We start from the raw sequence: 26,800 nt of genomic DNA, 5'->3' as shown, positions 1-26,800 counted from the left end.
GCTGAATAGAATTGTTGTGTAATACTGCAGAAAGGGCTATTGCCTGAGGCCTCTTCATTGTCTCTATGCATTTATCGTAAGAAGTGTTGCTGTATTTATAGCACAGGTGACTTCAGACTTGTGCATGGTGCAGGTTGTGCAGTGCCCACAAGCTGGACCTTTGTTAGACCCCAGGTAGGTCAGGAATTGCATCCCCAGCTGCAGGGTTGTCCAGAAACTGCATCCCCAGCTGCAGGGTTGTCCAGAAACTGCATCCCCAGCGGCAGGGTTGTTCAGGAACTGCATCCCCAGCTGCAGGGTTGTCCAGAAACTGCATCCCCAGCTGCAGGGTTGTCCAGAAACTGCATCCCCAGCTGCAGGGTTGTCCAGAAACTGCATCCCCAGCTGCAGGGTTGTCCAGGAATTGCATCCCCAGCTGCAGGTTTGAAGCAGCCCTGATGTTTTCCTGTCCCATGCGTGTCCTCAGTGAGTGAAGGGCTGTGCCAGCTGAGGGGGGAGCACCTTCCTTCCCTCCCTCCCTGCCTGCCTGCTGTGTCCTGCAGGGAGCTGCTTTGGGCACCAGAGTGCCAGAAAACAGCAGTGCCAGATGCTGTGCTGCTCCCCAGCAGGGCTCAGTGCCAGGGCAGGGGCAGCTGCAGGAGGAGGAGAGGGCACAGCACCCCAGAATCCACGGCTGCAGCAGCACCTTGGGGTGCCCTCCCACAGGGCATGATGGTTTGGGATGTCACATGAAGAGTGGGGACACCAGAATGTCATCATCCCTGCCACTGGGGGATGACATTGAACACTGCGTGCTTAGTGGCTAGAAAAGCTTTTGAAAATTTTGGATAGGAGGCTCATAAAAACAAATCTAGAGACAGGGTGGGCATCGTTCTGTGGCAAGTCCTGTCCTTACTGAAGTGCTGGGTCCCACTGGATCTTCTCCTGAGGTGGGAACCTTTGCTTTTACAATCTTGCCAGGAGGCCCTCCATGGACCTCTCCCTGTTCAAGGCTCACTGCCCTATAATCCCACTGAAATGGAGTGGAAAGCCCATGAAAATTTCACTGCATTTGCACTCAAGTGACATATGGCCATGGTGTTAATTTAAAAAAAAAGTCGTGGTCCTGTAGTCTCCATGGAGACTGAGCGTGCTGGAAGAGGTGGGAGTATAAAATATTTTCAATTTTAGGTTGAAAGGCAGAGATCAAAAGTTGTTCTGGTTAAAATGCTGGTGGGTGTCAACATGCCCAGTTGGATGATAAGGAATTTTGCACAAATGCTTTGGAAAATGTTTTGAAAATGTGATTTTTAAAGCAGCTTTCCTGTAGTATTTTTAGTGGGTTACTGGAATAGATCTGGATGTGTGCTGTCTGTGCCTTTGTCAGATTCCTACCAGAGTGCACGAGCCAGGAAATAAAATACCCATCCTGGCAACAAGGAATCCTTGTTTTACAAGTTAGCATTCAAATTCTTTTAGAGGATCATAAAAAGTAAATGAAAGAAGACCCGGGAGAAATGGAGACATTCCATGTGATTAAGATGTCTGGCTGTCAAAGAAGCAAAAAAAAAAAAAAGAAAAAAGAAAATAGAAGAAAAGCTTTCCTGAGCTTGCTGTGGAGAGGAAAGAGCAAGAAAACCACATGAGAAGTACTCAGCAAAAGGAGCCAACAAGCCTCTGTTGGTAAATTTGGTTCAGAACTGTTCCTCAGGCACTTGGAGAGCAGGAAAGCATTGCTGGGCAGAATCTCCTCACTGCTGAAATGCACAGCAACAAAATGAAATGCATTTTGCAACTTTTCTTCCCAGGTGGGCATAGAAATAGCTTTGCTGACATCCAGAAGCCAGGGTTTGTGAGCTGTGATTGGAAAATCACTGTTTGATGGTTTGCGTCTTAAATATCCGTTCAGGATGGGACTGGCAGGTGAAGGGACAGACAATTTGCCTCTGTAGGACAATTTCCATGGGGAAAGCAGTTTAAAAAGCAGAACTGGCAGCTCTGGCTATTTGCAGAGTGCAAACCTGGCTGTGCTTGGTGCCTTAGCTGAGGAAGGTTTCTCGAGTCCCCCGTGGCTGATAGTGGATGATGCCTGTTTATTTAAGGATTTTACATGTATGGATGTGCTGCTGAAAGCCAGGGATGTCTCTAGATGGAGCAGCCTGAGGGGGAGAGGAGCAGGACGGGGAGGGGAAGGTGGATGAGGGTTGGTGCAGCCCATCCCTGCTGGTGCTGCTGGGGGGACAAGGAATAGAAGAGCAGCTCTCAGCTCTTAGGAAATCTCCCTCCCTGCCTCTGGAGACTCATTCCACGGGGCAGCTGGAGATGGAGGCTGGAGCTTTTGGGCTGAATGGGAATTGCTTGGATTATGATTATTATTATTATTATTATCAAGGATTATGAGCTTGAATCTCATATTTTGGGATGGAGTTTTGCCAGTGATATAACCACAACCAGACTTCTTTATTAAAATACTTACTGAGCATTATTAAAAGAAAAATTAAAAGGCCTTGACCTCTTTCTCCCTTTAGATCAGAGCTGAACAAATACATAATCTGGGGAAGACCCAAAGGAGAAAAACACAGATGAAATGCAAAAATATATTCAGTTCTGTACCAGTGTCTGCCTTGGAATTGTCTGTCAGTAAACAAGTGAACAGATGGAAAAGGCCTGAAACAAAGGGCAAACATTAGCTAAAAGCAATGCTTGGTGCTTGTTACCTGGAGAGAGTGCTTGAGTGCAGGCAAACAGATGAGAGCGTGGCTGGCAGCGTGAGGACACGGGAGATTTTACAAAACATGGGAGTTTTTACAGATAAGGACATGGGAGTTTTTACAAATCATGGCTGCTGAGTTTTGTTGTAGGAAATGTGCTCATCTTGAAAGGATTTCAGCCTTTCATGCTGTGGGTGCTGGCACCACCAAAATGACAAATGGTTTTGGCAGCTGTGAGCTTCCTCAGCAGCATTGTTCTCCTGGTGCTGCTGTGGGAACCTCAGTCCCTGCTTTGCCCTGCCTGGTTCTTTTGTTCCTGGAGTCAAACCAACAAGTGGTGCCCTGAGTTTCTCCATTTGCAGGAGTAATTCAGTAACAAGAATTTTGGTCTGTCATGGATCCCATTCTGTATTTTTTTTCACCCTGTAATAGACTGACATCAAATTATGGCTTAAATTTTGGCACTAGGTTTTGCAAGCAGCACTTTGGACAGTAATTCTTTATTTCTCAGAGGCTGGAAAATTACACCTATTTCTTAATAGCTTTGATGTGTTAGTACATTTATATTGAATCTGTTTATTCTTCCCAAATTCTCTCTAATAGAAATTAGAGATGTAATTAATTTAATAATGGCACCTGGGTCAAAGGAATTATTTCATGCCACCTCTCAGTTAATAGGAATGAAGATATTTTATTCTGAAGACTATTGTGGATGCAAAAAATTTCCATTTCAACAAGAACAATTAGCAGTATTGTTAAGTGAACTGGGTTTTATCTTTAGTCAGCTTTACATTGCAGAATGACTGAAGAAACAGAGCAGTTGAAATGTTTTCCCTGCTGTTCAGTTCTGGCATGGCACACGTAATGTCCCTGGATTGGTGCTAGTGCAGTCACTTTGATTTCTGAGCTTAGCCCAGCCTGGAAATGGAAATTGCTTCTGGCGTGCACCTGGGGAATGTGTGAGCCCAGCCTGGGGTGGCTCCCCCCACACAGCCAAGTTTCACTGACTCAGGCTAAATGTGAGGTGTTGGTGCACGTGGGGCACATTCAAATGTACTACAGCTGAAAATCCCTGCTCGCTCAGTTCTTTTTAAAATTCTGATTTCAGAATAGGAAGATGTTGTCCCTCTCCCCCAAAACCCAGCTAAACCCCTTTTGTCTATGTAGTTCAGACACAAAGCTCTTAAAAAACACTTCACTCTGTTCACTTGTAACATTTATTCGTCTGCCAAGGCTCTGAGTGGGTGTTTAATTTTATTTAAAGGACAGTGTGAATAGCCTCTGGGGCTTAATTTAGAATTTATACAATTTCCCACTTCCCTTAGATAAATCCTAGTGAAGGAAACATCTTTCATATGTAAAGAAAGTTGTGATTTCCACCCCATTTAAAGTCATGTTTTATTTAGCCCATTCTATTTCCTCTTCTCTTGGGGCAGTATCTGAATTCCTTGTCAGGTCATTAACTACATTAGATGCATTAGATGAAAACATTTGAACACTTTTTGGTCAGAGAAACAACATTTAATGAATTAATGCTGTGTACATATTCTCGCTGGGAGCTTTGTGCACTTTTCCTGCCTGCCCAGAATCAGAGCTTTTTGTCTAATGGAAGTGTGCTGCTGAGGTGGGCACTTGAGTGGGCACGTCCCCCTGTGTGCTGCAGCTCCTCAGGGCTCCTGATGGGGAATTCTTCACATTTTCCTGCTGGTCTGGGCTGGGGAGCTCGGCAGCGAATGAGTAAAATGTCATTTTGGGAGAGGAGGTGGAGCACCTTGTGCTGGCTGTGATCTCCATCCCCTGGGCACTGGGCATGGGCTCCCTGCCAGCAGCTCCCTGCCCAGGGCTGGCAGGGCTCCATGGATGGCATTGCTGGGAAATGTCCCACTCACCTGTTCCCAGTCACCTTTTGGAGCCCCAGCTCCTCACCTGGAGGGTGGGAACACATCTGGGCAGCTGCTGGGCACCTGGGGCTCTCTGGGGACAGAGGGAGAGGGAGGAGTGTTGCCCTGATTTTAAAAAGTGTTTTCTTTTAGAGTTCTTTTGAAAGTGTTAAAGTTCTCATAAAACTTCTTTAGCTTTCAGGATAATGTTTCCATGTTTGAGAGTCAGAGTTCCCACACAGTTTCAGGTAGAAATAAAATAGTTTACATATTTCTCTGTGGGTGGAGAGAAATGATGGATTGATCTTTGGAGCAGTGTGGTTGGAGAGGTGGGAATTCCATCCTCCAATCCATGGTCACCTTTGGAGTTCTATAAGCACCAGATGTTGGAATAAAAGTGGGTCTTTTTCTCTTTTGAATTTACTGTGCACTCATTTGGTGTCCAAGAGTGACAGAGGAGCGGTGCAGTTGTCACTGCCTCGGCTGCTTGGAGCCAAGAGGAAGGTTTGGTAAGAGGTGAGACTCTGCTCTTTTATTCCTTGCCCCCAGTGCACCTTGCCTGGAAGCTGGAGCAGCTCTGTGTGAAAGCTGAGCACAAACCCAGCCCCAGTGCCTGGCAGCCGTGCAGGAATCCACCCCGGGGCTGTGGGATGCTCTGGTGGCAGCAGGAGAAGCTGGCATCACACAGATGAAGCAGCCACGTGGGACTGGGGGACAGGGGTAGGCAGCAGTGACCTGCAGAATGCCAGCAGGGACTCAGCTGGGAAATGGGCCCTCGCTCACTGCTCACACCTGGGGAATTGGAAACTTGCTGTGCCTGCTTTCTTATATTCCTATTGATTTTACAGTTTTCCTTACAATTAACAGATAAGGTGCTTTTCTCCCTGCACTCAGCATGTTATTTATCCTTCCTAGACAAGGGATATTACATGCTGTCTCCTTTTCAGGCAAAATCCAATAAATTTTCTGATCTCTGCTGTAAAACTGGGGTAAACGGATAGTGCAGAGGAGTCATCTGTCATGATTCCTCCTTAGTGTCTTGCAGGAAATGAGCAGCCAGGAAGAATCTAGCAAGGCTGAAAGATGGCATTTCCTTCTTCTAGCTCGAGGAACCCAGCCTCAAACAATGGAGTTTATATGAAATTCCCAGCTTAGTTCTCTCTGCCTCTGTTGTTTTGTTGTGAAGAAACTGAAAGCCTCACAAGCTTTTGACGTTTTTGTTCTTTTATTTTTTTTGAAATGCTTATTGGATCTTTGGCTGGAAAAACATATCCCTTCAGTGAGCAGTGGCACCATTCGTTCAGCTGCACTTCATTAATATGCACATACTTAGTCTGCTCCTGATTGCTCTTGCTGCCACACCAGAGGTGGGGTTCAGCCTCTGGAACCAATATCCAACTTTTGGCAGTAGATAAAACCATGGGAAAGCTAAAAACAGGAGTGATTGCTCTTCTCAGAGCATCCCAGACTGGGGTGGTTAGCCAAGAAGAGAGATCATTGTGGGACACCTCATACCTGAGTTTGAGAAGCGTGGGTTTTGCATAATGACTATCCTGCAGAGTTCACTTCTTGGCAAACTGCCTCTGTAAGCTGCCCTGGAGCACAAGTTCTGCCCCTTCCCCTGCTCCTGAGGCCCTGAGCATTTCAGTTGCACCTGAAATCTTACTGGTATCAGAAGGATTTGGACACTTGCTTGAATTTCAGCAATTATATTTTTTGAGCCATTTATTGGAAATGAATTCATTGGATGGGCAGCCTTGGAGCATAGGAATAATGTGGGCTCTTACAGTAAACATGAGAAAGATATTCTAGGGTGAGTAGAGGATTTTGGATGCATCAAGTTTGAATTTTTCAAATTAAAAACTGAACTGAGATCTGATTCTCAAAGATGCTGGAGTGCTGTGGGGGTGGTGTTGAGGGGAGGAGTGGAAAGCTCAGTCCCATGTCCCTGGTTAGGCAGGCACATCATTGGTTTCATTAAAATTCTGACCAAGTGGGATTGAATTCTTTCTCCTTTTTATCCGTGCTTGCTTTCCCTACTGCTCATCAGTGGTGGCACAGAACAAAGGGAAGAAAGTTCTCCCTGCTCCTTAGCTGGTTCCATGGTGACCAACAGGAGATAAACCCGTCAGGTCTGAGGCCAGACTTGTGGCAGCTTTCCCTGTGAGGAGCGAATCCCTCTGGGATCAGAGGCTGAAAGAGGCTCAGTCAGCCCCAGGGCTGAGAGGTGCCCGTCCCCCAGCCGTGCTCAGGGGTGGCAGCTGGGCAGGACCCACAGAAACCCTGCCCAAATCCCCAAAGCTCCAGCAGAAAGGGCTTGGCGTGGGGCAGGCCAGCAGCCCTGGCTGCAGCTTTGGCAGCAGCGCTTCCCATCCCTGGGATTAACATATTAACATATTAACATTCACACTGATAGCTAGATAATGCTGCATTCAACCCTCGGGAGGCATTTGCAGTATTTTAATAGTAAGCTCCATAGAGTAGGCATTTCTTTCATAAAGGAAGTTTATGCCAGTCTGGCCTAACAGCAGAGCGAGCCGATTAAAGTTTGGCAGACCCTATTGACATTTCTAATAAAGAAATCACTACCACAGCATTTTTCTCTACTTAAAGCAACAAGAGCAAGAACAGTGAAGAAATAAAACCTTTTGAGAGAAAGACAGTGTTGACAGCACCTTTTAACTTCCTCCATTTAATCACAAGTGCTCAGCTTTTGCCACCACTGGAACACATAAAACGGTAATCCTGCTACAGAGTCATTGCTCATCGAGCCTGGGGATTAGGAGTGTGCAGGGGCTGGTCACAGTGGGGAAAGAGGAGCATGGAGACTCTGTGGAGAGCCCATGCCCCAGGCACAATAAAATAATCCTGTGGCACGTTTGTTCTGGAGCTACTAGCGACCTCATGCACTTGGATCTGCCTCTTTTATTCACATTGCAGATTTCCCAGGGAGAGCTTCATAATTTGGGTGTGTTCCCCCCTCTGTGAACCCTCCTCAGTGAGACTGAGCATAGCCGGACCCAGGCAGGCTCCCAAAATGTGTCCCTGCCCTCCCAGCAGAGCTGGGAACAGCCAGAGTCCATCAGGGCAGGGTGTGAGCCCTGGAGCTGATTTTCACTGCCCACAAACCAAAGGATATTCATGCCCATGCCTTCAGGCAGGGTAGACACTGGGGATCATTCAGTTAATCCTTGTCATATTGCAGTGCAAACTAGGTTATTAATTACAACAGCAGTGATGGGGTAATAATGGTAGGAATTAAATGAGAGTTTAAAGTATATTCCCACACCTGAGTCTGCCCCCTTGTACCTGGGTAACCATTGCTGTGTTTGTTTGGCCAATGAGACCATCTCAGTGGGGCCACCTACACACAGGAGCTGCTCAGTTTGGTTTTCTCTTAGAATATTGTTCAGATTTTAACCAGATTCCAGGCAATATCACGAAGTCGTGCTAAATCCTGATTGGCAGCTCCCCAGGCCCAGCAGCAGCGGTGTAGCTGGTGATGTGACCAGAGCTGTGTCCCTGGCCTGTGCTGCCCTGAGCATCCCTGAGCAGAGCTGCAGGGCTTTGTGAGCACGCTGCAGCCCAGCTCCTGGGGCTGTGGGGCTGTTTGCCCCACGCCCGCTGCCCTGGCCGTGCTCTGCACAGCCCTGCTGGAAATGAGAATAATGGGACGTGTGCTGCAGCAGGGCAGGGCTCAGTTACCTCTGGCACTGCCATTCTTCTCATGATGAGACAGGAGCCTGAGCAGCGTGCAGCACATGCCTTGCACTGCTTCTGAGCACTCTGTAGTGACTGGCAGTGCTTGCTGGTAAATTTAGCTTTGGTTTTATCATCTGTATCCCTCATTTCATCATATTTATCCATCACCTGCCAGGCCACTACTCACCTTAGGATAAGTATCACGGGAAAATGGATGAGTGAGGGTTGTAAAGGATAGCAGTGCTTCCCATCCCTTGTGTCCCTCTTCCCTTTCCTCTGAAGGAGCCAAGGAAATGTGGAAAACAGCTATAAATTCTCCAAAAGTCTCTCTCCCACATGATACTTGCTGCTTTCCCTTGGCTGCCACTGCTGCTGTGTATTTATGATAAAAGAGTACTTCCATGATTTCTAGATAAATCCATAATACTCTTGTATTGTCCAAATACTCTGTCCTGCACAAAGATTTACCTGTCTCACATGTGTGCAGCAGACAGCACCAGGAACCTTGTAAATCTTACCATTCAAATAGGAATTTTGGGGCAAATGCCTGTATCAGTAAGCCTCAAAGACCTGTCAGATCTTTTATTTAAATTATCTCTGCACCCCCGAGGAGATGTTTTCTGTGCTAATGTCATCTTCTTTCACAGGAACGTCTGTACACGTGCTGTGACAGTTTACATGGGAAAGGGATTTTTAATGTGCAGTTTAGCACCCTCCAACACACTCCTAGCTTGGAAATTGAGTGTGTACGAAAGATGCAAAAATCAAATCTAAAAATATATCCAAGTGTCAGACTAAATTAAAATGCATGCTTCATTAAGTGGGTACAGTACAACTTAAAGAAGTCTTGGTAGAAGCACAACTGCTTCTTCTGTTTGGTTTTCAGCCAGCTGGGGCTAAATCTCCTTACAAGTGCCCATGGTACTGAGTTGATGGTGTTCAGCAGTTCTTAATCCTGGTTTGCCAGAATACCTGATTCTGCTTTTCCAGCAGTTGTTATGGCACAGCTTCAAACTGGTTTTAGGCTTTATGTTTTGTCTTTATGTTTGATCAACCATCTTCCTGCTGTGAGTTAGAATACACACCAGCTGCTGCAGCACACCTGTGCTTTAAAACTGTTACTGGGATGTGAAATATCAAATACCCCTTTGGTCACCCAGTGGGTGCTGTGTGAGCAAGCACAGCCTGTGGAGCTGCTGTGGCTGCAAGGATTCTGTGGAAGTACAGAGCCTTGAAAAAAAAAAAAAAAAATATATATATATATGTGTGTGTGTGTGTGTCTGGGCTGTTTTTTTCCTACCCTTTCATGTTCAGCTCTCGGCCTTGCTTTACAGAGGGATTTCAGAGGAGCAGCTTTTCTGTGGCTGGTGCTGAGTGAGAGCTCTGCAGGCTGGGGCTCTCTGTGCTCCCACCGGGTTCCTGAGCCCCGGAGCAGGAGTGCTGCAGATGAGTGTTCCACACTGTCAGTTTTGTGCTGTTTCAGCAGCAGAGATATCAGGAGATCTGAGTACACATCTGAGCAAGAGCCGTGGCTTCTTTCAAAGTCTAACATCCAGCAGAGTGCTTTCTGAAATAGGCAACTTGACTTTTGACACAGAAGCATCGATTTCCTCCCTCTCCTTTGAGTTCACATTTTTACATTTCTTTGACTTCTGACATTTTGCAGATTTTTGCAAATGGATGTGGTGATAGACAGGAATAAACTTAATTGAGAGAGTCAAAGATGAACCAGAGGAATGCAAAGTAGGTCAGGACAGGAAAAGGTGATGGAGCATTCTGGCAGTGCCACAAGGGACGTAGCCCAGGCAAAGATTTCAGTCCCCAAAGCCACCACGAGGCATTTCCATCCCTTTCCTATTGCTCAGCAACCTTCACAGCCCCAAGCAAACTCCACTGGTGGTTCCTTACAGCCTCCAGCCTGGAATATTCTCCACTGGAGAAGAGCTCCCAGCCCAGCGGGGCCAGGGGAGCAGGCTGTGCTCTTGGTGTCCTGGCTCCTCTGTGATGCTCCACAGGAACTGGCTGGAGAATTGGGGAAGCTCTGGCACAGTCTCTCCGTGGGGAAAGCAAATTCTCCCCAGTGCCCTGGGGTCCCTGGTGAGGCCAGTGCTCAGGGCTGCAGGCTCTAACTCCCTGCTGTGCTGCCCTGCTGCGTTCCAGTGTGCGCTGCCGCCGTGTTCCCTGAAATATTGCAACTCTCCCAGGCCAGGGCCAGTTTCCCACAGAAAATGATGATGTTCTCCTTCCTTTATTTTAATTAGTATTTCAGTGGAAGTGAGAAATTTGCTGATTTATGTAATTCTTTAAAAGAGGGCAGGGCAGCAAACTTCAGAGTAATTTATTTTTTGACATATATATTGCAGTGGTTTCGAAGACTTTTTGCAGCAGTTTGCAATCCTTTTCTGCAGAGTAAAATACTCACCTCAGACAGTGGAATTTCATGAAGTCATCACCGATTCATGCATCTCATGGTTATTTGCTATTTTTGCAGCCTCATCTGTGTATTTTTACTCCGTGGCATCCTGCAGGCATGTTCATTTCTATCTGCTGCGCTGAACTATTTATGCAGATTTAAGAATGTGTTTTCAACCAGTTCAAGAAAAACAAACTCTTTCTTTTAAATAATTGTAGTTATCAATGAGTTTTTTTCTGTATGTGCAAATACTTAATGAACAAAAAAAGATATAACTTGGCTTTTAGCAACCAAATATGAATCTCATTTAGCTGATGAGATAACCATTTCTAGAAGTGATCAGTGTTCTCCCTCTCTCCAGTGTTTGTTCCCAGACTGCATTTGTGGTGCTCTCAGGATGGCTGGCCCAGCTCTGGAGAATCACAGGAACTCTCAGGAAAAGGGGTCTTGATGGGGATCATTTCAGTGGTCTGAGCTGGAAGAATTTCAGTGATAATTTCAGTGATCATTTCAGTGGTCTGAGCTGGAAGAATTTCAGTGATAATTTCAGTGATCATTTCAGTGGTCTGAGCTGGAAGAATTTCAGTGATAATTTCAGTGGTCTGAGCTGCAGGGCAGCCCCAGCATCGTGTGGCTCAGGATGCTGCCCTGGGCTGGGCCAGGGAGTTGGGTTTTGTGCCAGGCACATTCTTCTCTCTCTCAGGATTTTTCATAGAGGAGCACAGACAGAAGAAAGAGAAAACAATTTCTATTTCTGCTCCTTGTTTTCCCATGTGGAATGTGTTTGGAGAATTGTTTCCCTGGGGTGATGCTTGGTTGGATTCTGGTGAGGATTGTTTGAGCCTGGTGGCCAATCCAACCCACCTGGGGCTGGGCTCAGAGAGGGGCACGAGTTGGGAGTGAGTCAGATATGGGAGTTAGAACAAGTAGGTTTGTAGTTTTAGTATCTCCTTTAAATAGTATATTAATGTATTATAGCATAGTTATAATACAGAAATCATTCAGCCTTCTGGAGTCAGAAATCAGCATTTCTCCCCTGCATTTCCAGCAGGGTTAGTTTGGCCAGGCCCCAGGGAGGGCAGAGCAGAGCCGAGCCTCGTGTCTGTTCTGAGAGCAGCAGAGCCCACTCCTGCTCTGCCTGCCCAGGCAGATTTAACTCTCAGCTGTTCCAGCAGCTCAGAAGGAGATTGAGAAACCTCCAAGAATTTTGCAGTAGCTCTTGAGAGGCTGAGAGCACACAAAACTCAACTGAAACAAAATAACATTTCTTACACCTGAATGGGTTTAGAATTGGTGTCATTTACAAGTGAAAAATAGAAAAGCAAAGGCAAGAATGTTATTAAATTCCACAGTACTCTTTAGCATTGAATTACATCAAAAAGTGAAGTCAAGGATGTGTGTGTGTTTATATGTGAAAGCCATAATTTATTCAAACTTCTCTGTGCCACTGGTGCTTTCAGGAGCTGGATAATGAGATGATGACATTTCACCTTAAGGTCATAATTTACAATAAACTCCAGATATTATTTATCTCTTGAGATACCTGTAATAGGGGATTAAAAATATTGCATAAGATTGTTGTAGATTGAAATTTAGGCAGACAACTGAACAGTGGGAAAGGACAGGAGTGGTGCAGAGTTTATTTATGCAAGGCAAGTCATAATGTTTCACCTGGGAGAAGGTCTCTGGGAAAGGTTTTGCTGAAGCCAGGGAAGGGCAGCACAGATTAGAGCTCTGGCATGACTTTAGCTACACCAGCAGCAGAAAAGACTTGGAGATGGTTTTTGTTTTGTCCAGATGAACATTTGAGGTGGGCAGGGGACAGGGAGATTTAATAAAGCTGCATCCCTCGGTCTCAGTGCAGTGGGAGTGTGTGCTGGCCCTGAGCAGGCAGGATGGCTTGGGGCAGCTCCCCTCCCCTCCACACCCCCTCCCATCACCCTTCTGGTACATAACTTTATCCTTTTTGATCAATTCCTTTCCCATCGGCACCTCTGAATTGTTCCTTTTGCCATTTCAGGCTAGGGCTGACCTTTTACCACTCCAGAGGAATCCAGGGGAATTTTAGGCTTTTGAGCAATGGTTTGCTGCTTTATGTAGAACGAACAAAGAACAGAAAACTCAGCAATGCTGCTCTAGATGAGCTCTGAGGAAGGGCCAGCAGCTGGAAGGCCTGGGGCAGGAGCTGCCCCTGGTGAACAGGCTGAAGACATGGCCAGGGCTCGTGCTCAAAACCAAAAAGACACAGATGCAAACTGAAAACACTGTCATAATAATGCTGACCCTTGCAATATTTCACCCAAACATTTCAAAGCAGTATCTTGTTCTGAATGTCTGGCTCCCCTATGCTGTTTTATTTCCTTTTCCCCTTACAGATAAGCAGTAGTTGCCTGACACTTGTTTAACAGCTTCATCTCTCATTGTACTGGACTCAAATTGAAGCAAGTTGCTCTTTAAAATGGAAAGTGTGAAAGGTTGCAGAATTGCCCTCTGGAGGTCAGGCAGGCACTCAGCTCAGGTTGTGTACCTTAACCTCCTTTTTCTGTGCTCCTTTTTCTTGTTCCTGCTGCTGAGCACAGCAGCAGGTGAGCCCTGCTGCAGCTGGTGTCAAAAATCTGTGCCCAAATACCAGCACTCCCTGCTGCATCATGGGCTTTTCATCATCCCCGTGTTTCTTTTTCCTTCCTTTAATAATCCACTTTGTCAACATATCAAAGCAATGTTTATTTACCTCGTAATTTATTTATGTTCATTTGAAATCAAGATTATCCAGTGCTGACTGGATTTACAGAGCTCGGGGGCACCACGGAGGTTTCTGATTGTCCATTCTTCCTCTTGGAGAAAAACTTGCTGCAGAATCTTAGAAATGTTTCTGCTAGTAAAGACATCTGGAAAGGAAGGGTGGGTGGCAGGGGAAAGGATGATGTTAGGGCTAAGTCAGCTCAGTTTTATTCAGCCTCTGCCAGAACACCTCTGCTCACCTCCTGACCTCAGGCAGAAGCTGCAGGAATGCAGTGCTGTTTGCAGTGCTGTGTGCCTTTTGCAACCCGCAGTTAATGCACTGGGATGAGGAGGGAGTGTCAGCATTCAGGAGCTCACAGAATTACAGGATATCATTATCTGCAGGTGCTTTTATTGGGAGCTCTGGGATCAGGGCTGCAGACCCAAATCTGACTTCCACGTGGCTCTCGAGCTGAGCATATTTTATATTCTATCATTATATAACTTACATATTAATTATTAAACTTATATTGTTCTATTGTATACAATGATTTTATTCAACCAGAGTTTCTCGTGATGTTTTTCAAGCCCCTGACCACAGTTTCTCATGATTATTCTTACGATTAAACAGTAATTATATTTAATTACTAAAGAATCATCACATCTAACAATTACATCATTTATCATGTATTAGTTACACAGGTGCAGTTCTAGCAAGGTACGAGGCCTTCATGTACTATGGGTATTTATTTGTTTTTCTTTTCAGGACCTACTAAGCTTAATTTTCCTTTTAGCCCTAAATCCCCATGATTTTAACCCCTTTTACCATCAGGAGGATGCAGAGGGGAGGTCACTGGAGCTGTGATGATGCTGTGCTCTGTGCCTGGACACGACCCAAGAGCTCAGCTCGGAGTGCAGGGCTGGGCTGCAGACCCACAGGCTTGGGCTTCCCACTCTTCCTCTGACCCCCTCAGTGTTTGAAAGCAGAATTGCCTCTGCAGCAGTCAGGGATGGGGCTGGTGTGAGGATTCCTCTGCTCCCACAGTGGGGTGGATAATCGACAGCAATGGCTGTAAAATCCAGAGCTCAGGGGCTGGTTTGTTGGTTTGGCTTTTTTTTCCTCCCAAGCCATCCCTCTGGAAAAGAGTTTGATCAATGGCTGAGCATTTCACACTGGTATTAATAAATGCAGAACGTTACAGGAGCCACTTTAGGAATAAATAATCTAATTCAGTTCATAATCCTAACTGTTGTTTAAAAAGAAATAAAAGTAATACCAAAAACAAGTTACCCTTTATTTAAATATTAATCTTTGATGGTAATTGTGCCTGAATAAATATTTCAGTGGAGAAGAATGGGTTGTATTGTCAGAGCCTGAAAGCCGTGCTGTGGCTGGATGCAGTGTCCTGTGCTGCTGCTCTGAGAGCTTTTGCTGCTCTGTGGCTGTCACTGTGCATCAGCAGAGCCTCCCTGAGTGATGGAGGCTCGCTGAACGGGGCAAGGACACCCACCTGGCACAGGCTCCAGTCACACCCAAATGATAGATAGATATATATATATCCATAAACGCCAGCAGCATTCACAGCTCCGGGGCTCTGTGTCGTCCAGGAGTGCAAAGCACAGCTAAAAATTCACTCTTGTAGTTTTAGGGGGAGCTGGTGTGGCTGATGCTCTCAGTTCCTGCCTCTCACCTAATCCAGTTGTAACAGATGCACCACTGAGCTTTTTCATATTTAACCAGGACTTGGATCTCTGCTCAGATGAGAAACTGCACTATCAGCTACTGCTTTTATTTTTCCTCATTTCTCTTTCCCTCTGAACCTTGTGGAATGCTGTGCCCTGGTGCAGACCAGAATTGCCACTCAAAAAGTCCCCAGAGTTGAAGGGCTTCAAAACAAATAAATGGGAGACTTCATATCTGTATTTTAAAGACTGTCAAGAAGGCAAATGCTGCAGTGCCTAGTACAGATTTAAATGCAGTGGAGTTAATGTAGCTAGAAAAGAGCTCAGCCTCTGAAGTCTGACCCTGTGATGAAGGACTGCCTCGAGCTGTGCAGCTCATGGAGATGGGGAAGGTGTGACACAGACACCTGACAGTTCTTCAGGGCATTCCCTGCTGGATGTGCTGCCCTCCCTGTGAAAGGAGGAGGTTCTGCTCTTGCAGGATCTCAGGGGTCAGGATTTGTTCCTTTGAAAATCTCAATTTAGCCCTGAACTCTTCCTCTTGGCCTTCACTGGCAGATGTGGAGCCCTGAATGGCACTGGGGTGTCAGGGGTGCAGGGATGGGTGGGGGGTGGCAGATGTGGAGCCCTGAATGGCACTGGGGTGTCAGGGGTGCAGGGATGGGTGGGGGGTGGCAGATGTGGAGCCCTGAATGGCACTGGGGTGTCAGGGGTGCAGGGATGGGTGGGGGGTGGCTGGCACGGGGTCACTCAGCAGGGCAGTGACAGAGCCAGACATCTCCCGTGCTCCCAGCTCAGTGTCTCATGCCAACAGCTATTTTTCATGGCTGTGTGGCTGCTCCTGTTGTATTCCTGCTTGGAAATGGACCCAGTGCCATGGTGTCCCTGAATTCAGTCCAGTTCTGACCCTGGATTTCACCTGGAGCTCCAGCAGTGCTGTAGGATCAGGGGAAGTTTCTCTCTCTGCCACCTGTGATTGCATTCTATGAGACAGATGGGAGGAGAAAGGATCACCATGATTGCAAGATGGGACCTTGTGGAAGTAGGAGCACAGTTTAATTTCTGAATTACACTCATCAGTACTGATGGAGATGTCACTTTTTTGTACCTCTGGGAGAAATGTCTGCTCTGGAGCCACTCCCTGCTGCAACGCTCTTCATTTCTCTTTCTCACACAAATAGCTTGCAAGTTGTTTCCCCTTCATCTTTTCTCCACACAATTCATCTGCCCACTTCTCACATCCATGTAAAAACTTTGGCACCAATCCTTGGCTGTTTCATGCTTTAGATTATTTGGCTCCTAAGCACTGGAAGAGTCTGCACCAGTAATTCAGATGATTTTGTTGCTTCTTGTTTTACATCTCCACAAATTCTGCAGAACACAATGTTTCTTTTATGAACAAAGAGTAAGAGTTCTAAATTATTAAACACAGGAATAAGAGCTAGAGACATAGTTTGTAGCGCTTTTCTTTCGGAATTGTCAAAGAGAAGTTTGATTCATTCACGTTATTGCATGTTTTTACCATGAAAAAAGAGTTTTTCCTCTAACTTCCTTCCGTTTTGGAGTTAGTGCTGTTCACTGTGTGCCCTCGGATGCTGTGATACAGAAAATAAGCATGTTGCACTTGCAGTGTGCATTAGCTGTGCTGACACCAGGAGCAGCCCTGCAGACAGCCAGTGTGCTCCATGCTGAGCAGCTGGGCAGGGAGAGGAAGGCTCACTTTGAATTATCAAACAAATACGGATATTGATCTAGGACCAACATCCAGCTGTGAGGGACAAAAACTCTCTAACAGTTCAAAGTTAGAGAGCACTGAGGGAGTGCTCTGCATCCCTTCTCACACAGGCGTCACTCCTTCCCTTCTGCTTCCAAAATTTAATAATTCTTCACCTCTACTCTGCTTTCTAATTTTGTTGAAATTGGTCTAATATACTGGAGGGACTGACAGAGACTCAGATAGGCTGATTGCATAATCCTCTCTTTATTAAGGAGCTTGGAAGAAGAAAAACAACTCACAGACCACTTGTTATGGGCATCTATGCCACTGCAGAAATGATTCCTTTCTAAGCATTTTATCCTTTCTACTTTTAAACCTTCCCAGATGCTGTGTTTTCCATTTCTTTCTGAGACTCTTCCACTGTCCTTTTGCTTTGAATTTGCTCCATGTTTCCTGTTGTTTCTAATTATACTCTCCTGCCTACCTGCTCTAGCAATTTTCTCTCCTTGACGGATAAATCCTTGAAATATTTGTGGAAAGTTAGCACTTTCTGGTTCTTCTGCCTCTTAAGCCTCACCTACTGATTTTTTTTAGAAAAATCACCAACCTACCTTCTGCTCTACTTGGTGTTCCTCTAAGTACTGTTCATTCAGGCCCTCTGGAAATCTGGCACATTATTTCTTTCTAAAAACCCTGCCCGTTTCCTGCAGTCCTTGTGGCTCCTGTTTGTGCCTTATCCTGCTGTGCAATGACAGCAGAACTAAAGTCAAGCAGCTTGAGCAAAGCAAAAGGAAAGCCATGCCTAAAAGCCCCTTTATGTTCACAGACTGTAGTGATAATTCTGGCAGTGCTGTTTTAGTTCTTCACACCGTTTGGTTGCTTTAATGCCCATAACAGCTGCCTGTTGGACTCTCCACACCAACTCCAAGAAACGTGGTAGTTGGGAGGTTTGGGGTAAGTTCCCCATCCAAATTTCCATTTTGCTTGCTTTGAGCAGATATTGTAAGCCCACATTTTTGGTGATTTTGTGTCCCAGCTCATACCCCCTCAAGGATTTTCATTGCAGGGAAAGAAGAGCAGAGTCTATATTTGCAAAGGTTCTGTGTTAGCCTTGCAAAGAAAGAGTTTACATTCAATTAAGTCATTAAATCCTCATAATTGGACTAAGAAACTCTGGGGCAGTGAGAGTAAAAACTAAATAAGAGTGAGTAGTTCAAGCAGTGCAGTGTTTAGGTGTGTGCTATGAAATGTTACTGGAGCAGAAATTGATCTCCACTTACTGCTTCTCCCCTTACGTGAATGATTTATGAACCTGTTGAAGCTGTTAATGATTACTAACATTACTGAATTCATAATTACAACAATTAGGGTGTCTCTTCCCCTGCCTCCAGCTCAATAAAATCAATATGTCTTGTTCAAGGGCTGGATGTGCATCTTTCCACTGTCATTGGCAAAGATTTCTGAGTTCAGCCTGAGGTTGCCCCAGGTAGGAGCAGTGCTCTGCTGAAGCTCTGAAGGGAATCTGCTGCTGAGGTCCAAGATCAGGACCTGCAGACTGAGCCCTGAGAGTGGCTACAAAACCCCAATTCCACCAAATTCCACCACCTGGCTGGCTCCTCACTCTGGGTCGGTGATATTTCCTAGTCACAGGGAACATTTCCTGAGGATTTCATGGAGCATCGCATGCCATGGCTGTTTCTGTCTCCTCCACTTTTCTAGTTATTAGTCTGATCATGTTATTATTCTTACTGTAAGAGTAATTTCCTTTTGGAAGTGACAAACAACTGCAGGCACGTTCTGCCCGAGTGTATGAGATAAGGTGGTGAGAGCCCACCATTTCCCATCTGCCTCCTTGGATCAGTGCCTGTTTGAAGTCCGTTTAAGTTTATCTGCAGTAATGGTTTTGTTTCCAGCCATTGTGGGGTAGGGAAGAAGCTGTTTGGCTGGAGGTGATCCGAGGACGCAGAACTGGAAGGAATGTTGTGGATGGGGAGCAGTTCAGCCGCTGCACGCTGCAGCAGCTCGGTGTTCCCTGCAGTGTTCGGGAGCTCCTGCACTGCTGCAGCGGCTCCTGCACTGCTGCAGCGGCTCCTGCACTGCTGCAGTGGCTCCTGCACCGCTGGCAGCAGCTTCTGCACTGCTGGCAGCAGCTCCTGCACTGCTGCAGCGGCTCCTGCACCGCTGGCGGCAGCTCCTGCACTGCTGCAGCGGCTCCTGCACTGCTGCAGCGGCTCCTGCACCGCTGGCGGCAGCTCCTGCACCGCTGGCGGCAGCTCCTGTACCGCTGCAGCGGCTCCTGCACTGCTGCAGCAGCTCCTGCACCACTGGCAGCAGCTTCTGCACTGCTGGCAGTGGCTCCTGCACTGCTGCACCGCTCCTGCACCACTGGCAGCAGAGACAGCAGGCTGCTGCTGCTGCTGGGGGACACAGAGGCACCCAGGGGTGGGACTGGGAGCACCCAGGGGCACAAATCCCAGCAGGGATGCAGATCAGTGCTGCTGGTTCCTGCACTGTGCCAGGAGCACAAATCTGAGCGCTGCTGCTGAGTCCTGCACTGATTCCTGCACTGCTCCCTGCCCTGGGGGCTTTGCTGTCTCCGGGCACTCCCATGGGGTAATTCCCTGCAGTGTAACTACAATCATATCCTGCCACTGCTATTATTATTTATATTTTTAGTGTTTTTGTTGTTTCCATCACTGCTGAGATTGCCAGAACCGTGTGTCCCCTTGCAGCGGGGAGCATCAGGTGCACCAGCAGTGGGTGCAGCACGTCCCAGAGGGATTGACTCCAACATCTCATGCTGTGGATATTCTCAGTGTGGTATGAGCAGTGTGGATATTCTCAGTTTAGTCAGAGAGAAAGAGAAAGGTTTCTGCCAGGCTAAGGCTGGGAAAAAGTCTGGGAGGAATGAAAACAATCGATTACCTTGCTTTCCATTCATATTGTTTATAGATCTGTTCTACCACACTGACCTGTGTGCCAATCAGGTGAAATGGTTTTACTTTAATTCCAATGGAATCAATGTTCACTGTGTTCTCTATAAAAGAGAGACGTGTTTTTGAATAAACATTCATTTACCTTCTGAAATCATACAAGTCATTTCTCCCGTCCCTGGCTCCACAGCATCACACATGACATCTGAGAGCTTTTGAACTCTGCCAGTTTTTAATGCCATGAGCACATCAAAAGCTGTGATTTGATTTGACAGGAGCCAGGACTCCTGCCCCATCTCCTGTCTCTGTGATTTCCTCCCGGCTCTCAGATCCTGCCCAGGTGTGTGGAGGGGAAACATCTGCTCTGACAAAAATGTACCACACTGGGGCAGGGCCAGGATCTCACCCTGACTGGAATCACTTACTGAGAAATTATCCACTGGACAGAGGGGCTAGAGCAGGTGGCTTTCAAAGGTTGCTCCCAGACAAGACTGCCCTGTAATTCTGTGATTTAAATATATCTCAGCCTGAACCTCTTTTAAAAAGCTGGGTTTGGAGAGAGGCAAGGTGAATCTTCTGTCTTCAGTTTATTTTTTCATATTGTTGCTTAAAAATGGGATTCTGGAAGCTTCTATTTTAATATTAAGAAAGCTGGAAAGTATTTCCCTTTTTTTAATTCTAGATTTGGCAAACACAGAACAGTTGTGCAAAGAAAACTCTTATCAAATTTTACTTTAATTGAAAAGAACTTTGCAGTTTTGGAAGGTGTACGAGTTCAGCAGAAATACTTGCTGAATAGCTCAGCAGAGGAAGTTCTGTAGCTGAGGGTACTAATCTCATATATTGGATGTGCCTTGGCAGATATCTCCAAATAAGTCACTAATTTTGAAATACACTGAGAGCTTGAGTCTTGTGGAATGTGATGCTGCTTTTATGTATCATTGCATTTGTGGAACCAGTGTGGACACTAATAAGCAAGGCATAAAAAAATGTGTTCCACATCTCACTGTGGGGACATGGGGAGAGCCAAGTACTGAGGTACCAGATCTTCCACTCTGGATTGAATGCCACAATTACATTTTTTAAAAATTAACAGGGGGCATAATTTCAAAACCATCCTGAAATCCAAAGGCTAACCCCACGTGTATTTATGCACAAGTGTAAATTTGCTGGTGATGCATAGGAGGGGTTGTATGTGGATGAATGTCTGTAGGATGGGGAGTGAATTGTGCTGCAGGCTGTCTCTGGGCACGGTGCCTGATCTCGTGGTTTGGTGTGCAGGGATTGCTCAGCAGCCAGTGTTTGCAGTGCTGGCTCTGGAGCTGGTCAGCAGGAGATGCTGCCTCTCCCTCCTGGGAGCAGGGCCGTGTTTGTGCAGCCCCTGCCATGCACTAGAAGGCTTCTTTCATTTCCAGGAGGCTGTGCTGTGCTGGGGGCTGCCGGGTTGAAATGTGAACGGAATATCTCACGCTCTTTTTGGGAGTGCCCAGGGGTGTTCTTGGTGCCCAGGCTCAGCTCTGGGGGCTGTGTGAACCCCACGGCTCTGCCAGTGCTGGGCACACGCCTCCCTGCCACGAGTGCTGAGCTGCTCCTGACCCAAGCCTTTCTACCTGGTTTTCTGCCCCTAAAACAGCAGCTGTGGTTCCTTTCCCAATTATCCCACACCACCTTCCCTGGTTATCCTGCAGTGTGCTCGGAGCCCCGGCTGCATCCTGCAGGAACTTCTCCTGGGAGCACTCGTGGCTCTGTGCCTGCTTTCCTCTTCTGCACTTTTACCACACTTACAAGTGAGTTTTCCTACATTTATGGTTATTTTTGTGCCGAGGACAATAAAGCAGCAGGTGGAGGAAGCTGGATCGAGTGTATTTGCAGGGTTTTATTAGGCTTTGCACTGTCAGTAAAAGCATTTTTGTAGCCTTCAGCTCTGCCTCCTGCAAGGAGCTGGGGCTGGGCTGCTGCAGAAGCACCTGATGGCCCTGACTGCTGGGGGATGTTCACGGGGTGATTTTCAGATGGGATGGAGCAAAGGCAGCCTTGATTTACCCTTCCCTTGGCACGTGTGGGAAATGATCCTGTGCCAGGAGATGCTCAGAGCCCTGGTTCTGAACTGAGCTGCTGACTCGGTGGGTAATTGTGTTTTCAATTGATATTATACTAAGAGGTTTGCTAATTTTTGCTCACTTTTGAATTGAGTTATTTGGGAAAAGTGCTATCAACAGCTGGAAAATCATATAGTGAATAATTTATTTGACAATGGCAAAAAAATAAAAGTCAAATAAATAATTCAGCAAATATTTCTCAACCAAAACAACTGATGTCAAGCTCCAGAGAGATGGATCAATTTTTAAAAATAACTCTATTACATGATTAGCAGGCTCATTTCTTGGTGATTTGTCTTGCTAGGTGGTCCACTGCATATGGTGATTCCCACAGAAAAATGACTTTTCGGTCTACCTATCCTGAATTTTTAATAGTAAGATGACACTGAATAAAATTAAACTTTAATGTAGTGCTGTATGTATCACCCTCTTTTGATACATCAGTGGTGAGTAATGACCTTTGCTGCAGCCCAGTGCTCAGGTTGTGCAGATCCTGGGTTTAAGATGCCCTCTCTGACCCTGGGATGGGCTGAGCCCCAAGTCTCGCTTCCTTTCGAAAATATTTTCGTGTTTATTATTTGTGTGCTGTGCAGAGGATGTGGGGGCAGCTATTGCACCCTGCTGTTGGTTTGGGTGCATAAAACTCCAGCCTTTGGGGAAGCTCTGAGATGTTCTGTTGGACATTCTGGGCTGGAACGCTGCTGGCCGTGCCAGGCAGGTGCCACCAGCGGCTGGATGTGGCAGCTCAGAGCTGCCCTGGGGAGCTCTCAGGGGAGCTGAGCCAGCCCTCAGCTGCTCAGGCACTGCCACGCTTGCTTAAAGTCCCTTTTCGTGGCATTTCTTGCAGCATTTGAGTTTTTTACCTGAAGTACCAGTTGTAGGAACAAAGCAGTCCACGGAAAATCTGCAATCGTTATCCACTGTAAAAGCTTTCTTCAAAAACAAGCTGAAAAATATTCATGGATTGCACTTTGGAAACCCAAGGCAAAGTCAGTAGGGTTGGATTCCTTGCAGTAAGAAACGTCTCTTTGCCTGTGGGAGCACTGGGGGGGCTCAGCCTGTGGGAGAGGCCGAAGGACGTGACCCCGAGGAGCTGGCACAGCCCTGCCCGGCACAGGGGGCTCCTGTGCCCAGCCCTGTGCCCCCGGGCTGTGCCAGCACCCAGCCCTGCAGGCAGCAGGGCAGAGCTGTGCCCATGGCACAGAGAGCCCGGGCAGGCTCTGGTGTGGGTACAGAGCCAGGAGAGCCAGGGCAGGCTCTGGTGTGGGTACAGAGCCTGGGCAGGCTCTGGTGTGGGTACAGAGCCAGGAGAGCCAGGGCAGGCTCTGGTGTGGGTACAGAGCCTGGGCAGGGTCTGGGTGTGGGTACAGAGCCAGGACAGGGTCTGGGTGTGGGTACAGAGCCAGGGCAGGGTCGGGTGTGGGTACAGAGCCTGGGCAGGCTCTGGTGTGGGTACAGAGCCAGGAGAGCCAGGGCAGGGTCTGGTGTGGGTACAGAGCCTGGGCAGGGTCTGGTGTGGGTACAGAGCCAGGACAGGGTCTGGTGTGGGTACAGAGCCTGGGCAGGGTCTGGTGTGGGTACAGAGCCTGGGCAGGCTCTGGTGTGGGTACAGAGCCCGGGCAGGGTCTGGTGTGGGTACAGAGCCAGGAGAGCCAGGGCAGGCTCTGGTGTGGGTACAGAGCCAGGAGAGCCCGGGCAGGCTCTGGTGTGGGTACAGAGCCAGGGCAGGCTCTGGTGTGGGTACAGACACAGAACAGCAGCAAGCAGCTGAAATTGGCCTTTCCACCACCACACTGGGCCAGGGGTGTTCACATCCCCACTGCCTGAGCTGGGGCTGGCTCCAGCAGAGCCTGGGCTCCCTGGGACCTGGGCAGGGTCACCTTTGGACACAAAACGAGTGCACAGAGCTGGGGAAGTTCAAAGGAGAAAAAGAGCCAGTTTTATTCCAATATCTGGTATTTACAGAGTTCCAAAGGTGACTGTGGATTGCAGGATGGAATTCCCACTTCTCCAACCACACTGCTCCAAAGATCAATCAATCTTTTCTCTCCACCCACAGAGAAATCTGTAAACTATTCTATTTTACATGAAATTGTGTGTGAACTCTGACTCTCAAATATTTTCAGAAGGCTAAAGAAGTTTTATGAGAACTTTAACACTTTCAAAAGAACTATAAAAGAAAACTTAACACTTTTAAAAGTCAGGCAACAGAGAAGCACCAAGGAGAGCCCACCTGGAGCAGCCCCTGGGCACACAGAGGCTCCTCCTGCAGGTACCAGGGACTGGAGCAAGGTTACAAACACATCTGGGCCTGCTGGTGGGTAAAAGTGCACTGAGAGATGCAGGGAACAGAGGGAAGGATTCCACTGAGGGATGGATGCAGTGAGAGGGGTTTGTCTTTACAAACCTGCTGTGGGTCTTGCTGAAGTGAGCTACAGAGGGATGAAAAGCAATGGGGGGAACCATAGATTCCATGAGGAATTCCACTGACTCACGCAAGGAGAAGAAAATGCATTGGAAGGGGTCTTAGGCATTAGGGGTTTTGGGAAATCTCTACCCCTCAAGTACCTCAGCCAGTGGGGAAAGAGAGAGGGAAATGTGGCCAGATAAAATTGGAATAAAAAGGAGGCTGCGTCCTCCAAAACATTGAGAGACCCACGGGAAACACCCCATGGGCTCTCCCTTTACTCAAATAAGGTCCCAGGACTCCTCTGGCTCCTTTTGGACACAAAGCCCTGGTGCTGGTGGGCTCATGCTCCTGCACTCCCTGCAGGACCCCACATCTCCCCTTGCCCATCCCGTGCACGTCCCCAGAGGTGCTGTCAGAGCAGCAGGAGGAGATTATTGCATTGCAAGGAGCTGTTTATTCAGCAGAGATGTGATCTCTGTCTGCCCAGCAAATGTGGAGAGGAATGCAGATGTCCCTCCTGCCACAGCACTTTGACTCAGATATAGAGGCTTCTTAAAACAAACAGAAAACCCTCACAAATAAAAGGATTCTCTCTGCTGAGACCAGAGTTGTGGATATTTTTATAAGAATTCAGACTAGACAGACAATCTTTTCTTGGTGAAAATAAACTAAAAGATTATCAGGATTCTCTCCTGGCTACTTTAAATATAGATGGATATATATATATAAAGTATATTCCTTCTGGTACAGGAGATTTTTCACTCAGTGGTTTCTTTTCTCTTAATATCTTCTGGTTTCCTCCTCCTTTCTTTTCCCCACCCAAAATCTGTTTAGGTGTGAAGACAGTTTGTTACTGGGCTGCATGTTCCCAGGATCGCTGCAAAAATATGGATAAAATCCACTTTATTTAAAGGCTTTGGCACTGCTGGGGATCTGCTGCTCTAGGGGAGTGTAAATGAGCTCATGTGCTCCAGGGGAGCTCTGGGGCTGGGGAGAGAAGGGAAGGAGGAACCAAAAAGCAAATATTCTGAAAGAAGGGCTGATTCTCTAGTGATCCTTTGATTTCCTTTCCACCTCCTCATTCTTGCTGAGGAAACAAGAATCTATCAGGAGTAATGGCTTAAAATTCCAGAAGAGAGAAGCAGAGAAGGTTTGTAAAATCCTTTCAGTGAAATTGTTTACATTCTGAGGAAAATACCACAGGAAAAGGTTTCTTTTTCTTCGTTTTAAACAGAATCTGTATCAGAAATGAAATGTTTTTTAAAAAATACGGAGCTTTGTTACAACATGCCAAGGCTTTGTCTCTTTAGGCATTTATCCTACAGCTGCCACTGAAGGGTTGATGTTTCTGCCACACAGGGAAGGAAACTTGGGTTTTGTCTGAATGACAGCACAGCACATGATCTTACTTTTACCCAAAAAATTACCTTCTGTCTGAAATGTCACCTTTTTTCCACTTTGTGCTGCATAAATCATCTCATCCCCTCTTTTTATGGGAAAGTAATTTCCAGTTTAATTTTCTCTCCTGTGAAACGGGAGTAATGGTTTTCACAAACCCCTTCAGGCCTGCTGGGGTCAGCTGTGCTGCTGCCACATTTCCGTGTGCTGGAAAGTTTTCCCAATTATTTCTGGAAACATTTCTCCCTTTGCTGAGCTCTGCTGTGGCTCCCCTTGCCCTGGCCCGTGCAGCTCTGGCAGTGCCCTGCAGGAGATGTGCTGGGCACCTTTGTGGGGTGCAGGAGAAGAAAATAAATCACCTTTTCTCTGCTCTCCCTGGGCTCTTCCCTTTCCTGTGCCACGTCCTGCTGTGCATGTTGATGCTTTGGGCTCTCCTGTGCACTGCACTGGGGAGCCCAGGGGGAAGAAATGCTGATGTCTCCTTTGCTTTGCTCCTGATCTCCAGCACAGCTGGAAATCTTTAGGGGTTTGCCTTTTTGTGGTGTGCCACTGTGCCCTCCGTGCCCTGTCCCTGCAGGGCAGCACAGGGAGCAGAGGCAGAGATGCAGAGAGGAGCCCTGAGCAGAGCCCAGCCCGGGGCTCCTGGCTGGGGTTCCACTGCCCCGGGGCTCCTGGCTGGGGTTCCACTGCCCCAAAACTCCCTGGCTGGGGTTCCACTGCCCCAAAACTCCTTGGCTGGGGTTCCACTGCCCCAAAACTCCCTGGCTGGGGTTCCACTGCCCCAAAACTCCCTGGCTGGGGTTCCACTGCCCCAGAGCTCCTTGGCTGGGGTTCCACTGCCCCAAAACTCCCTGGCTGGGGTTCCACTGCCCCAAAACTCCCTGGCTGGGGTTCCACTGCCCCAAAACTCCCTGGCTGGGGTTCCATGAGCCCTTCAAACACAGGGCTGGGCCAGAGCTGTGCCCACCAGGCTCTGTGCCAGCAGTCATGGGCACTGCACTGCCCCTTCTGCTCACACAGTCAGGGAAACTGAGGTTCAGTAGTCAGGGCTGCACGAAGCAGCTTCTGCTCCCACCTAGGTCAGCGTGAAATGAGGCTGCACTCAGTGCTCCTTTAGGAATCCTGCTCTTTTTTCCATGGTGTGAAGAAATGAG

The 26,800-nt window shown here is 47.3% G+C and overlaps 1 protein-coding gene across 4 annotated transcripts in view; it reads left to right on the top strand.

Annotated features, from left to right (window-relative positions):
* Window positions 1–26,800, top strand: part of TMEM132D (transmembrane protein 132D) — a 176,261-nt gene that overhangs the window by 85,077 nt on the left and 64,384 nt on the right. The gene's annotated exons all lie outside the window — the stretch shown is intronic.

This window comes from Lonchura striata, chromosome 15, assembly GCF_050655825.1.
Source record: "Lonchura striata isolate lonStrDom1 chromosome 15, ASM5065582v1, whole genome shotgun sequence".
Classification (NCBI taxonomy): domain Eukaryota; kingdom Metazoa; phylum Chordata; class Aves; order Passeriformes; family Estrildidae; genus Lonchura; species Lonchura striata.
Note: the sequence above shows the minus strand (reverse complement) of the source record. Positions and strands in the feature narration are given on the sequence as shown.